Below are 14,344 nucleotides of genomic sequence, written 5' to 3' on the forward strand. Positions count from 1 at the left end.
AGAGGAATAGGTCCTCCCATGGCCCCACCCTCAGCTTTGCCTCTGGGTTGTTCCTCCCAACCCTTTTCTCATAGCTTATGATGTTTTCACAGCAATTTGTAGAAGCCAAGTGCTTTTCCTCTATACTGAATGATTTGGTCATTGATTCTATTCTGCCAGCACCATTATCTCATCATTTTGTGTCAGTTCTCTCTCTTAAGCAAAATATCTTAAGAAACTCAGAGGGGTATCTTGTATTTCTCTTATGTCTTCTAGAGTGTTAGCCGAGTCCACATTATGTACTTAGTACAGAGGGGATAATTTTACTTTAGTTGATGAGGAAAGAAGTTTAAATTAGTTACATTTTTAGGGAAAATTTAGCTTTTTTTTCAGCCCTTCAAATATATTTTTCAAAATTGCCAGAGTGTCAGTGTTGTTTCAAAATAAATAAAATCATTTAGTACTTATACAGAGAAAATGAAACTGTGTGACATAAAATTTTCTTGAAGATTTGGAATTCTCTATAAAGCTTTATTTTTTTCTCATTAGGGCTGTGTTTGCCATCTTTCTTATCTCTTGATCTTTTATTCAGAGGACAGATCTGGATTCTCTTACAGTGGGAAATCTTTATCTGTGTTTCCAAACTCTTTCACTCTCTAGGTTGATAGTTTTTTTATGTATGTATGTGTGTGCCTATATCTGTGTGTTACCATTCTGGCAAATGCTTCCTGATGTCCAGACAACTTCCAAATTATTTGAATGAAAAATAAAATGACTTTCTAGCCATTTAACTGTTCTCTGGGAAGTGTCTTCATTCAGCCACATTTTAACCTCCATCCCTCATACTGTCTTTGAAAAATTCAACTGAAGTAAACAAATTCCTTGAGCCCTCCCAAACTTCATTTTTTTCTCCTATAAATACTATTAACCATTTGCTTTTTTCAGTAGGAAACAGTTTATTTGGGAAGTCTAATATAGCAAACACATTGTTTTCATTCTCTGTTAGAGAAAAGAATACTAATTAGCCAAAATCATAAACTGGAATATGTTCTATACATATTTACCAGATTCGCTTAGTACTTTTCCAGCTTTATTTTTTTGTCTCAAGACTTTCAGTCCCATGACAACATCCTCATAAAAGTTAGGCAATCTCCTTTCACTGCCATTTGGAAAGGATAACTATTTTATAAGGCAGAACAGTTTAATGATGCCACCTCAGTGACTAAGTAAAATTGCAATCCAAAAGCTTCTTTATGATTTTCTTTTTTTTCTTTCTTAGCATATTAAGGTCTCAGGATGAAAATGTTAAAACATGGTATCCCCCTAAATTCTCTTTTAAGCTTCTATCTTATAGGTACTTATTATCTGAAGTTAAATGGGTTAAGTAATTTTTTTCAAAATGACATGAATCATACTTTCGCTCTTTTCAAAGTTAGTTTCTTATAGTAAAGTCAGATAGTATTATCAGCAGCCAATTACTATATGACCCAGTTTCAAAAATGAAAAATGAGGAAACAGTTCAACTTTGTTGTTGGTAAACTACCACTCTCAGATGCCCAAATGGTTCTATGTTACAGAATGCAAAATTTTCTGTAACAAACAAAACTAACACTATAATATAGTAAAAAATAATGGATTTATGAGGAAGGACATTAAATGTAATCTACAACAATCTTTTTAAAAACAATATTGTTTTCCTGATTAAAAATAATAGCTTTTGGTGAAGAAAATACTGAAAAACTCATGAAGAAACAATACCTACTTTCCTATCAATGTCAATTATGTGTAAAGTATCATTAGCTTTTTTATTTTTCACACAGAAATGTGTGTATTCATACTTGTGTGTCTTATGTGTGTGTATATGTGTGTAAAATATTGGATTTCATTTTTGAAGATTACAGATTATAGAATGCATGTTTGGAAGCCTATTTTTCTATTTAAAAATATATCCTGGGCACCTGGGTGGCTCAGTGGGTTAAAGCCTTTGACTTCGGCTCAGGTCATGATCCCAGGATCCTTCAGTTTGAAGGCTAGTAGTCTTGAGATCCAGGAAGAGTTGAAGCCTCAGCTCACCTACAAAGGCAGAAGAAAACCTCTGTCCCACTTGAAGGCAGTCAGGGAGGAGAAATTTCTTTCTACTTATGGAAATGTCAGCCTTCTTGTTTTCATTTAAACCTTCAACTAATTGGATGGGGCCAACCCATATGAGGGAAGTAGATTGCTTTACTCAATCTATTGATTTAAATGTTAAAGTCATCTAAAAACACCCTCAAAGACACACCAAAATAATATTTGAACAAAGGTCTGGTCACCCTGTGGCTTGATCAAGTTCACACATGAAATTAACCATCATACCCTGTTTTCCTCATTGTTTTTGCGTCATGTCTACATAGATGCTTTTAAAGACATAAGCAGGAGTTAAATGGTGGAGTTTTGTGAAAAGAAGTATTGCCACCAATATCCTTTGAAACACTAAACTTGGTGTTTTTGATTACTATATTACTTTAATAATTGGTTAATAAGTTACAGTTAAAAGTAGGACAGTGATTGACATTAGAATGACACACTAATGATTGATATGGATTATATCAGTCAAGCTGATAGAACTCTTGGGTTCTTAGGAATCAAGTATGAATAAAAAATCATCTGAAGGACATTACACAGAAGAAGCCACAGAAAAGACAATTTACTGTAGAAATTGTAGAAAGTTGGTAATCTTCAAGTATTTAAAAGCTGATGATCTCTGTACTTTAAGTGAAATTTTTAAACGACAAACCAAATGCTTAACTGTGGAATGGGGCTATGAAATTTGCGATGAGAAAAAATTTTAACTGGCTATTCTAGAGGGCTCCTAGGAAGGTTTCTTTCTTTCTTTCTTTCTTTCTTTCTTTCTTTTTTTTTTTCAAACTGGGAAAAACATTCCTCTCCATCTTTATCTAAATATCTACAGAAAATTCCTCTTTCTGTACCAGGTGACCCAAGGCAAGTTTGTGACATAAAGTATGGCTTCTTGAACCTTTAAACCAGCTTGCACTGCATCTCTCCCTACACCTTCAGGTGGTCTATCTCCTCGGCATTCTCCTTTATCTTCCCCTGCTGCCAGTACAGGTTGTCATGGAACTCATTTATACTTTTCTTATTCTGGATAAATGCTACCAGCTGTTGCCAGGAACTGCCTGCCATTAGTAATAACTCATTAGACTTGACAGTGAAAATCTCTCCTACATGGCAAATGCTAGCTGGTAGACTTTATACTGATGAATCCATTTGAATCCATTTTCAGCCAGTGGGTGAACATGAATTAGGGAGCTATATAGTGCCTAAGATCAGCCCATTGTATAACTCTCATTACTTTTTTATGGGTTCACCCAGCATGAAAATCATTCATTAGCAATGAACATATTTAATTGTTCTTTCCAGTTCATCCCTTTGTACATTTTAAACAGCTTATCCTGGCTGGCTCCAAACCTGAAATCTAAAAGCAGATGCTGCCTCTAATTGGGAGACTCAGGTAGGGTTCTTAAAAAATAAAGAAATATACTTCTTTTTATGGTTTTATGTCAACCTTTAATTGTGTCTGGAGCATGATGAAGTGGATAAATGAATTAATACATACATTGCATTCATTCATTAATAAATGAATTAATGGATAGATGAGCAAAAAATTACCTTCCAGTGCCCATATTTATTATTTAAAAAGAAAGAGAACAAAGAAAGTTGATGACATAGTTCAAAGGAGGAATGAGTGGCAATTGGCAAACAGAAGCAGATGTGGAAAGATAGAACTAGAACTTCAGATCTCTGCACTTACTTGATGCACAGTGGACAGTCAATCAAAAATTGCTACTTGCTTCTCCCATCAGAAAAGTAGGAAGTAGGAAGGGAGGGAGAAAGGGAGGCAGGAAGAGAGAGGGAGGAAGGAATAAAGAATTCATAAAGAATGAAAAAGGCTATAACATTCTAAAGGTTCCACAAATAAAAATAGAAAAGGTTCTTGTAAATTCATGCAATATTTAGTATATCAGAATGCTTCACATATTTTGCTAACAAATATTTGAACTACTGTCAAATGATTGTAGGGGTGTTTGAACTTCAAGGTTACAACCTTGACATGGCTATAATGAAAGGAATTTAAAAGGAATTTAAACTTCTTTTGACTTTCTCATTTATACTTATGAATTTATTTAAAGAGGTAATTGGTTTTTATCCTAACATCAGATATGCTTCTTGAACAAGTGATCTGTTATTTGTCTATTATCCTAATTACAAAAACAAACACACCATGTTTGGCCAACAACCCCCTCCAAAAAACGCCCCCCAAACCCAAAATCCTACTTAAAAAAAAACAAAAAAAAAACATTTTATTAATGAAGGAAATTAATGCAATCATATTTTATGTCCAAATACTTTGGGGGTCAAATTTTATTGACAGGTGAGTTTTCTCTGTGCCTGAGGGAGGGGAATTCTGAAATCCTTATAGCGGTAAGTATAATAAAAATCTGCACAATGAGTATAAGAGCATAATTGGTAAATAAATAAAATCTCATCAGTTCATGTCACCAAGGATCTGTCCACGGGAGGGGAAAAAAGTTTATTTTCAACATTGGGAGAAAGACCCTATAATTTGATGGAAAAAACCTCCTCACCTAAACCCCAGATTCATGACTTGGAGCCTCTCACAGGAATGCTAACACACACAGAAGGAGGCCGGTAAAGCATCTTTTGTTAGTTTTGAAGCTGCCTACCTGGCAGCTGATCAGCATACTTTACACTTGGAGGAGGGAATTAATATGAGCAAGATTGACAAAATTGAGGAAGTAGAGTTCTTCAAGCTGAGGAAGGCAGGCAGGATATTTCAACAGTGGTTTTCAAGCAAATTTGAGGTTATTTACCAAAGGGTAATAACCAGTTTTTCAACTCACTTGTGTAAAATAAGAAAGAGCAGAAATTATAAAAAGTCAAGTTTCAATTAGGTAAGAAACAAATGTCTGTGGTAGTTGTTACATATATCTTTTATCTAGTATTTATTCAAGACCTAAAGTTTCAACATTATTTTTAAGTGACTTTTTTCAATACCTCAATTAGGGTATAAGTTCTTTGAGGTTTGAGATGTTCTTTCTGTGGGTATGGGAGAGGGAAAGACAGAGTGGGTTGATGTACCTTGATTATAAGCAATGTTAAATAGAAACAAGTGAGGTTTTTTGTTTGTTTCTTTGGATTTTTTTTTTTTTTTTTTTTTTTTTGGCATTGAGCAGTTTTAAGATTCAAAGAATTTCTGCTTTTGGATATTTTTTTTTTTTGCTTTTGTTTGAAATAATTTTGAACTTATAAAACATTGCCTAATGATACAAGGAGTACCCATAACCTTTTAATCTCAATTTGCCTATTCTTAACATTTTACTTTATTTGCTTTATCATTTATGTCCTCTCGATCTCTCTCATGCTCTCTCTCTATGCATATGTATAGGTATAATTTTTTTCTGTATAATTTGAAGGTGAATTTCATGTATGATGACCCTTAACACATAAATTCTGTAGCATAGGGTTTAGTGATATTCTCTAACATAACTGCATTGCTGTTGACAATTCACAATCAAAGGATAGTGATATTCTCTAACATAACTGCATTGCTGTTGCCAATTCACAATCAACTTGGTCAGTTGATACAATAGTATCAGTTTATAGTGATTTTTTTTCTCTCTTCTAGTACAGAAACCAGTTTACGGTTTTTAAATACAGCTTACTGTATTTAAATACGGTTTTTATTTTTAAAATTTTTTTTTTAAGATTTTATTTACTTATTTGACAGAGAGAAAGATCACAAGGGGGCAGAGAGGCAGGCAGGGAGAGAGGGGGAATCAGGCTCCCCACTGAGCAGAGAGCCTGATGCGGGGGCTCCATCCCAGGACCCTGAAATCATGACCTGAGCTGAAGGCAGAGGCTTCACCCACTGAGGCACTCAGACGCCCCTAAATATGGCTTTAAAATAGAGTTTACTGCATTTAGTTAACTGGTCTCTTTTGCATCCTTAGCCTTTTTTAAATCTCAGACATTTCCACAGCATTTCTTTGTTTTAAAGACACTGATGTTTTTGAAAACATATTCTCTCACCTTTTCAAAAGTAGAGTATTTCTCAGTGTGTGTTTGGTTTGGTATTTCCTTGTTGACTAGATTGCGTTTATGCCTCCTCACTGAAAAGCTGCATAGGAGGTATTTTGCCCTGGAGCCACATGATGTCCATCTGTCCTCACGGGTGGTGTGAATTTTAACATCTGGTCAAGGGAATCACCCATTTCCCCTTTTTTCCATTGTATACTTGTTGTTTTGTCTTTTCTTTATTTTTCTTCCCCCTCTTCCTCACTCAGGATTCTAATAAACTAAACTAGTAAAAAGAATTTAGGATTTGTTTACTGTTCTGCCATTTTACATAGAGCCCATTCTGCCCAGAACTGAGGGTATATAGCTGAATGCTCTGTTCACAGGTACTTAGATTAGTTCTTACTTTCTAATCCTTTCGATGTGGTTATGGTATTCATTTGAAATATGATTAAGGCTCATTTATTTCCGTTTGCTTGCAGTTTTTCCCCTTCTCATTCTTATTGATTTAATTATTATTTTTAAATATGTGGTATATTAACATACTTAACTCCAAAATATACATAAAATTATACTCAGAGAAGTATCAGCCTTTCTCCTATTCCTTCCCGTCCATTCCTCTGCCTCACCACATACTTAACTTCATTTTCTTTTCTGGGTTCATGCTTTCTGTGTTGCTTTCTTTTTTCTTTCTTTTCTTTTTTTTTTTTTTAAGAATTTATTTATTGAGGGTGCCTGGGTAGCTCTGTCGGTTAAGCCTCCGACTCTTGGTTTCACTCAGGTCATGATCTCATGGTTGTGGGATGGAGCCCCAAGACTCAACCTCCAGGCTCAACAGGGAGTCTGCTTCTCTCCTTCTTCCTCTCCTCTTGCCCCTCCCCCACTCGTGAGCATGCTCTCTCTCTCTCTCTTTCTCAAATAAATACATAAATCTTTAAAAAAAATTTATTCGTTTATTTGAGAGAGAGAGGGCACCAGTAGAAGAAGGGGCAGAGGGACGAGCAGACTCCCTGCCGAGCACAGACCCCCCCCACCACCACGGGGCTCAATACCAGGACCCTGAGGTCATGACCTGAGTCTGTCAGACGCTTAACTGACTGAGCCAGCCAGGTGCCCCTGTGTTGCTTTTTCAAAGACAAGCAGGTATACATATATTTTCTTATTTTCTGTTCTCATACAAGATAGTATTATATGTTTGTTCTTTTACACTTTGCATTTTCACTTAACAGTATGTCTTGTTAATACAGGGTCCTTCATTTTCTTTACAGAAGCATAGCATTCCATTACATTCACTCACTCTCCTATGCTTAGAGACTTAAATACTTTCCAATATTTTGCAACTATGCAAAATACTGCAATTAATAACTTGTTCCCTTGCATATAGCAAATGCATTTTCATATATTTGTAGATATATCTTCAGGGCAAATTTCTGGAAGTAGCACTGCTGCATCAAAGGGCAAATGCATGTGAAGTTTGGTAAAAATTTTCAAATTCTCCTCCATAAGAGTTGTACCATTTTTCATTCCCACTAGCCATGTCAGAGAGAGCCTCTTTCTGCACAGACTTTCCAACAGAGTGGATTGTCAGACTTTTGGATTGCCAATCTGGTGGTTTATAAATGGTGCCTCAGTAGTTTTAATTACTCTTCTCCTAAGAGAATTACGATATCTTTCTATATATTTAGAGGACATTTTTATATCTCTTTTTATGAGTGGTCTGTTTAAGACATGTCCTTAAAATATCATAATGTTGATTTAGGAGTGCTTTCATTCCAACTCAAGGACGGTGATAGACAGTAAGTAAACACTTAATGCACCAGAAGTCAGAAATTAGAATGTCAACAGGATACTATCATCATAATATCTTCTCTTCTGCATGTCTATCTGATCTCCTGCCTCTCTTTCATAAGGACTTTTGTGACAGCGTTTAGGTCGTACCTGGATAATCCAGGATAATCATCTCCTCTCAAGATCTTTAATTTAATTATATACATATTCCATATAAGGTAATATTTATTATTTTGCTGTGTAAGATAATAGTCACAATTTTCAGGGACTAGGACATGGACATATATTTTTGGGTGCCACCACTGAGCCCACTACACATGGATAATATGATATGAAGAGAGAAGAGAATATGGAAATCTTGGTATCAAATATGCTTTGCCATTTGGAGGGAAGGCATTAAGGGAAACATGGCAAGGTTACCCTCATGACTATCACTCTCACCATTGTTTAAGAACACAAGTATACTGGAGACTATCGACACATCTGGCTGCATGAGATTCAGTAATTGTTTCTGCATTTTAACTGGCTTAATCTTTTTTGTTGTAATGTGCCCTAGTAGCAGTAACTACATTATAAGTTTATTTAAAAAAAAGAACCCATCTGAGGATATCTGGATTATACAGTAAACAGTTTGGAAAAGGTAGAACAAGGCACGTGAAAACTTTAAGCTTCTAATGAGCTTTATTTGTGACTTTGGCAACAGTAACAAAACATGTGATTGCAAAGCTTTCTAGAAGGGTGAGATCACAGTATTCCAGACTTGATGATTCAACTGAAGATACCATTCAGATATGGTGTCAACAAGACTGAACGTATGTTTAAGCCACCTTGCCCTTATTGCTGTTCTTCTACACAGTTGATCTTAAACAAAAGCCTACCTTTAAATGTCATTGTAAAGGGCTTTCTCCTTTGTTTGGGAATGAGATCATACAATTGGTAAATATTATTACCTTGTATATTTTCATAATGCCTGTCCATCAGAAGAACTGGCATAGTACTACATATTGCGATTTAAACAAGATGTTATTAGTCATGTAGAGATTAGCATTACATTTTACAATATATCCTGTGGACATTCAGGATAAATTGATGAATCACAGAACCATAGAGTTGGCAGAGAAAGTCGAAGTCAGCTAATACGATCACTCATTTGGTTTGATACTTGAATAGTTTTCCTACAAATACTTTTCAAAGAAGCCATCTAGATTTTGTTAAAATACCTCAAGTTTTAGGGAACTCAGTATTTTTTCAGAAGACCCTATTTCATTTTAATGGTTCTGCATTAAGGAAAAAATCATCTTACATAAAAAATTAAGTTAAATGTTTCTGTACATACTTGACAGATAGATTGTTTACCTTTCCTTGTCATCTCTTTGCTACACTGACAATGCTGAGGATTTTTTGCAGTTCCTACTGGTTTGCTGTTTTGAGTTATTTTAGATTTTGGCTAAACATATGGATATTGCTAATGCCACTGTCTTTACTAACATTGACTGCAACCATTTGTGTTACCATATTAGTTGAAAGTGGGAAGAAACTATAAAATCAATGAGTAGGAGCGATTGATAGGTTGTGGGATTTGGTTCGTGCTTTGGGCTTGAAGGTTCTATGGTGTTCCTAAGATTTTGGGTGGTTGATAAGTGTTTTTGCTTAAGCCAAATAAGGGTTTTACATTACGGAAATTATAAAAATTCAGGGGCACCTGGGTTGCTTAGTTGGTTAAGCAGCTCTCTTTAGCTCAGGTCATGATCCTATTGTCTGGCTCAGCAGGGAGTCAGTCTAATTCTCTCACTTCCTCTACCCCTCCCCCTGCTCATGCTCTTTCTCTCTTTCAAATAATAAATAAAATCATTAAAAAAAAGAAATTATAAAAATTCAGAAGTGTCTTGTGGAACTGAAGTTTAGGAATGTAGCCAAGTTTCAAAAAAAGGAAGTAGAATGAAGATCTACAGCGTTTTTTTTTTTTAAAAAAACAAAAAACAAAAAAAAAACCCTGCAGTCTGTTCATTCATTTTCTCTCTATCTCTTTTTCTTTCTCTCTCTTTCTCAATACCCATCTTAATTCTTATTTCTTCTACATGTCTTCTTATTTTGCCTTTTCCTTTTTCTCTCTATATAGACTGGCTTATGTGATATTCCTGGCTCTCAATTTTGCATTAAGATTATCTTAGCCAACTGTCTTCAGTTACCATTCCAAATCCCAGAAGAGGTGAACCACTTGCCCCAAACTCAGCTCAAATCAGACATTCTTTCTCCTTCTAACTAGTTGGAGCTAAGGGGTTGGGGTCATGAAATATTATTCAACATCAAGTCTGGAGGTTAACACCTGTAGATCAAGATCAGGCAATTCCAGAAGAAAGTAGGTGGCTCTAGACCAGGACAGACAATCCTCCAAATGTCTGCCACAGAGAAGGGCAAACTTAAACTTTAAACTTTCTGGAGTTTGAGAAAACAAACTAAATTATTTTCCATAAAAGGTAACTATATTGGACACTGAGACTACAAAAGTAACAACTGGGTTGTTTAAAACGTTACCTTAAGCTATTGAACAAGTGAGAGAGGATCCTTAACTTTTCTTTCTTGTCTGGATCAGTTTAGCGGGGGATGCAAGGGAGACCACAAATGCAGAAATATAATATTAACTTTTATGAACCTAGCTTGGTAAACTCAGGAGAGAAATGAACCTTAACACAAAACTCTCTGAATATATTCCAAGAGTAGGTTGGTGTTGTTGGCAATTAGGTTACATTTTTTTTTTTTTTGCCCCGTGTGAATTATATCCTACTAAAATCTAGATTTTTTAAACATCTGCCATTAAGTTATATTTCACCCTACCTATCCTTACATACCCAATATTCCTTTGTACAGGACTTGACATTTATCCTGAATGAATTCATGACATGGCTCAGCATTCCAGTCTAATATGACTTTTCTAAATTCTGATTCAGTAAGCCCATCTGGTAGTTATCCCTTAAGCTTCATGTCAACTGAAAATATGATTACATGCCATCAGGTAGTGATGGGGTATTTAAAATAAGGTAGCAACTGTAGTAAAATAAATATTTGGCAAAGTCTTAGCGATCTGGATTGTGATTTCAACTATGCCATATATTTTATGAATTCAAGTAGGCCATTTAATTATAGTATACCTTGTTCTATTATAAATATATGAAGCAGTAAACAATTTAGTAATTATAAATTGAAGTAGCACCCAGAAAGCTGGGCAATTGTTTGAACTTTTATATAAGTTGGTAACATCATTGAACATCTCTAGTCTTAAGTATCAGGAAATGCCAGATGGGATGAATTGCTTCAGTTCTGGCCCTTGGGCAGGCTGATCTGAAGAGCCGGTTGAATTTTTCTCTGCAGCTTAAAGAGGATATGAAGTTTCAGCTGTGGAGCATACCTTCACTGGAAGGGTAATTTCTTCTATTCCTAGCATCAAATGTATTTCAAGTGTCAGATGGTGCCTTTAAGGCACCAGTCAGTACATGCATCAAGGCTGTTAAAGGTGATGCCTGTTAAAGGAATTACATTAGTTTGGTTCTGAGACAGCTCCCCTGATTGCAAGGTGGCTTCTATACTGGATACATGCTGTTTTAACTTGTGCAGCAACCTTATGTCTTTCCTTCTTTTCCTGAAGAGCATCCTTAATTCCCTTTGGGTAACACTTTTCATCTCAGTCCTTGTAGTCCAGTGGAGCTGAACCGTTGTCCCAAAGGTGGGGATGAGCTACATGCTTGGCCACATAGGGATCCATCTCCACTGATCACAGCAAAAAAGTGAGATAAACATGCAAATCACATTAGTTCAATCAGACTTCTTCTCCAGAAAACTTAAATATTGAGTAGAATGACAAAGACAAAACAATTGGCACATGGTCATTAGTTCTTGCAGTATATCGTTCAGACTCTCCTAGATTCTCTCCTTCCCAGGGCCTATGCTGGGTTTTATTACTTGCAACTGAATAACTGAAACTGATACATACCATGATTTAAAAAATGAAGAACTATGCATCATAAAATCAAGAAAATGTAACACCTATATTGCCCGCAGGACTCTCGTTGAGTTTAGTCCCATTGGGTTCTGTGCTTTTTCCATTTACGCCAGGAACACCCATTATTAGCCTGGCCACTCCCATGATCCCCGTGGCTCACCATATAAGCCAGTCACCTTATCCACTTTGTATCCATCCACACCAGTTCCCTGCACTTTGGGTATTAGCTCACATCATGCTTTCCCTTGACCACTGGTTTATTAGTTCAGTCATGATTATGATTCATTACTTGAAATGATTTGCCTGATCCTGGCTCAGTCTTGCTTCTTTTGACCAAATTCCTTCCAAATCTCAAAGTCAATGTTACAGTAAACATCTATACTATTTTCTGTCTATCTATGATTGCTCTTAATATAATAGAGACATTTACTATTTGTTAGAGAAATTTGGTCACAGAAAACAAAAGTTGGTTGGTTGGTTTGTTTTCCTAATGTAATTGTAGTAATCATCTCCATAGTACTACCTTGACTTGTATGGCATTGAGAAGTATGTTAGTTATCTATTGCTGGATAACAAACTCCCGGAAGCTCAGTGACTTGTCCAACAATACATCATCTCACAGTTTCTGTAGGTGTGGAATACAGAAACCACTTCGCTGGGTCCTCTGCTTCAAAGTCTCTAAAGGGATGGAGTCAACACATCATCAGTGTCTGTGGGCTCATCTTTTTTTTTTTAATTTTATTTATTTGTTTGACAGACAGATTACAAGTAGGCAGAGAGTCAGGCAAAGAGAGAGAGAGGAGGAAGCAGGCTCCCTGCTAATCAGGGGGCATGATGCGGGGCTCAATCCCAGGACCCTGGGACCATGACCTGAGCCAAAGGTAGAGGCTTTAACCCACTGAGCCACCCAGGTGCCCCTCTGTGAGCTCATCTTAAGGCTCAAGTGAGCAAGGATCAAATTGCAAATTCACTAATGTGATTGTCAGCATGATTCAGTTACTTAATATCTATATATATATATAGATATATATATATATATTGGACTGAAGGCCAAGTTTCTCCTTGGCTGTTGGCTGGAGGCTGCCTTCAGTTCCTTGACTTCTGGGCCTCTCCATATGGCACCAGACTTTATCAGAGTAGGTAAGTAAGAGAGGGAGAGAAAGGATGGTAGTCACAGTCCTTTATAAGTTACTTTGGAAGTGACATTCTATCACATTTGCTTATTCTTTTGTTACTAGCAAGTCCTGTTCTTGGCCCACTTTCAAGAATAGGGGATTCCACAAGCTCATGAATACTGGGAATGAGGTCAGATCCTGCTTTCCACAGTAGGTTTGACCATTTTTTTTATTCATTTATTGATATCATTCAGAAGCTTAATTGCCAAACATTGACAGTGGTAAGGCAGGAAACTACATAACATTCACTTTATAATGTCCGCACACTTCTGCATTTTATCCAGTAGCACCTCTATGCTTGTGAAGAGAAAGTTCACATACATTTCTTACATAGCAGTGTGTTCCATTAAAACTCATGCTCTTACAGGGGCGCCTGGGTGGCTCAGTGGGTTAAAGCCGCTGCCTTCGGCTCAGGTCATGATCCCAGGGTCCTGGGATCGAGCCCCGCATCGGGCTCTCTGCTCAGCAGGGAACCTGCTTCCCTTCCTCTCTCTCTGCCTGCCTCTCTGCCTACTTGTGATCTCTGTCTGTCAAATAAATAAATAAAATCTTTAAAAAAAAAAAAAAAACTCATGCTCTTACATATCTGAGTGGCCATGATACAATGTGCTTTAGACATGCTAGAGACAATATTCCTGTTTGCTTATGGCGTAGTACTATGCAGGGCTCTCACTGACAATCGGCTGTTAGTCTTTGTTCTCCATAAAGGAAGATGTGAATGCAGTTAACTTGACTCTGGGGATGCCAGTGACTCTTGGGCTCACTGTTTTGCTAAGTGGTTGAACATCTTCTTACAGAACAATGTCCATGTTTTTTTCATGTACCAAGTACTAGTCTTTTTCTTTTCTATTGTCTTTTTTAGGATATTATCTTAACTGACAATTCTCAGTTGCTCTTAGATCTAATTTTTATAAATCTGATTGCAGAAAGTTGCATAGGTATGTATGTGTGCAGAAGAAGGTGTATGTGTCTGTTTCCTGAGTCATTGTCAGCCTTTGAATGCATAAATCTAAGAATTTTGTATTTTGGTGCTTATTTCTAATTTAGTCTCATGATTGTAATCACCAGTGATCTAGTATATAAATAAATAATTTACAGGTACTGTGCTTTTTTGGTAATAGAAATCTTAAAATTTGAATCGACTTTCACCTTTGTCAGACATACAATACAGGCATGAAAATAACTGTGATTTTCAAACCATATGGGCATTCTGATTAACTGAACTTTCTAGTTAAAAGAAACAAAATATCAGAAGGCATCCAGAGGCTGTAGTAAATGTTTACTATTATATCTGGAATTTTCACACATA

The sequence above is a fragment of the Lutra lutra genome, chromosome 5 (assembly GCF_902655055.1).
Source record: "Lutra lutra chromosome 5, mLutLut1.2, whole genome shotgun sequence".
NCBI classification, from domain to species: domain Eukaryota; kingdom Metazoa; phylum Chordata; class Mammalia; order Carnivora; family Mustelidae; genus Lutra; species Lutra lutra.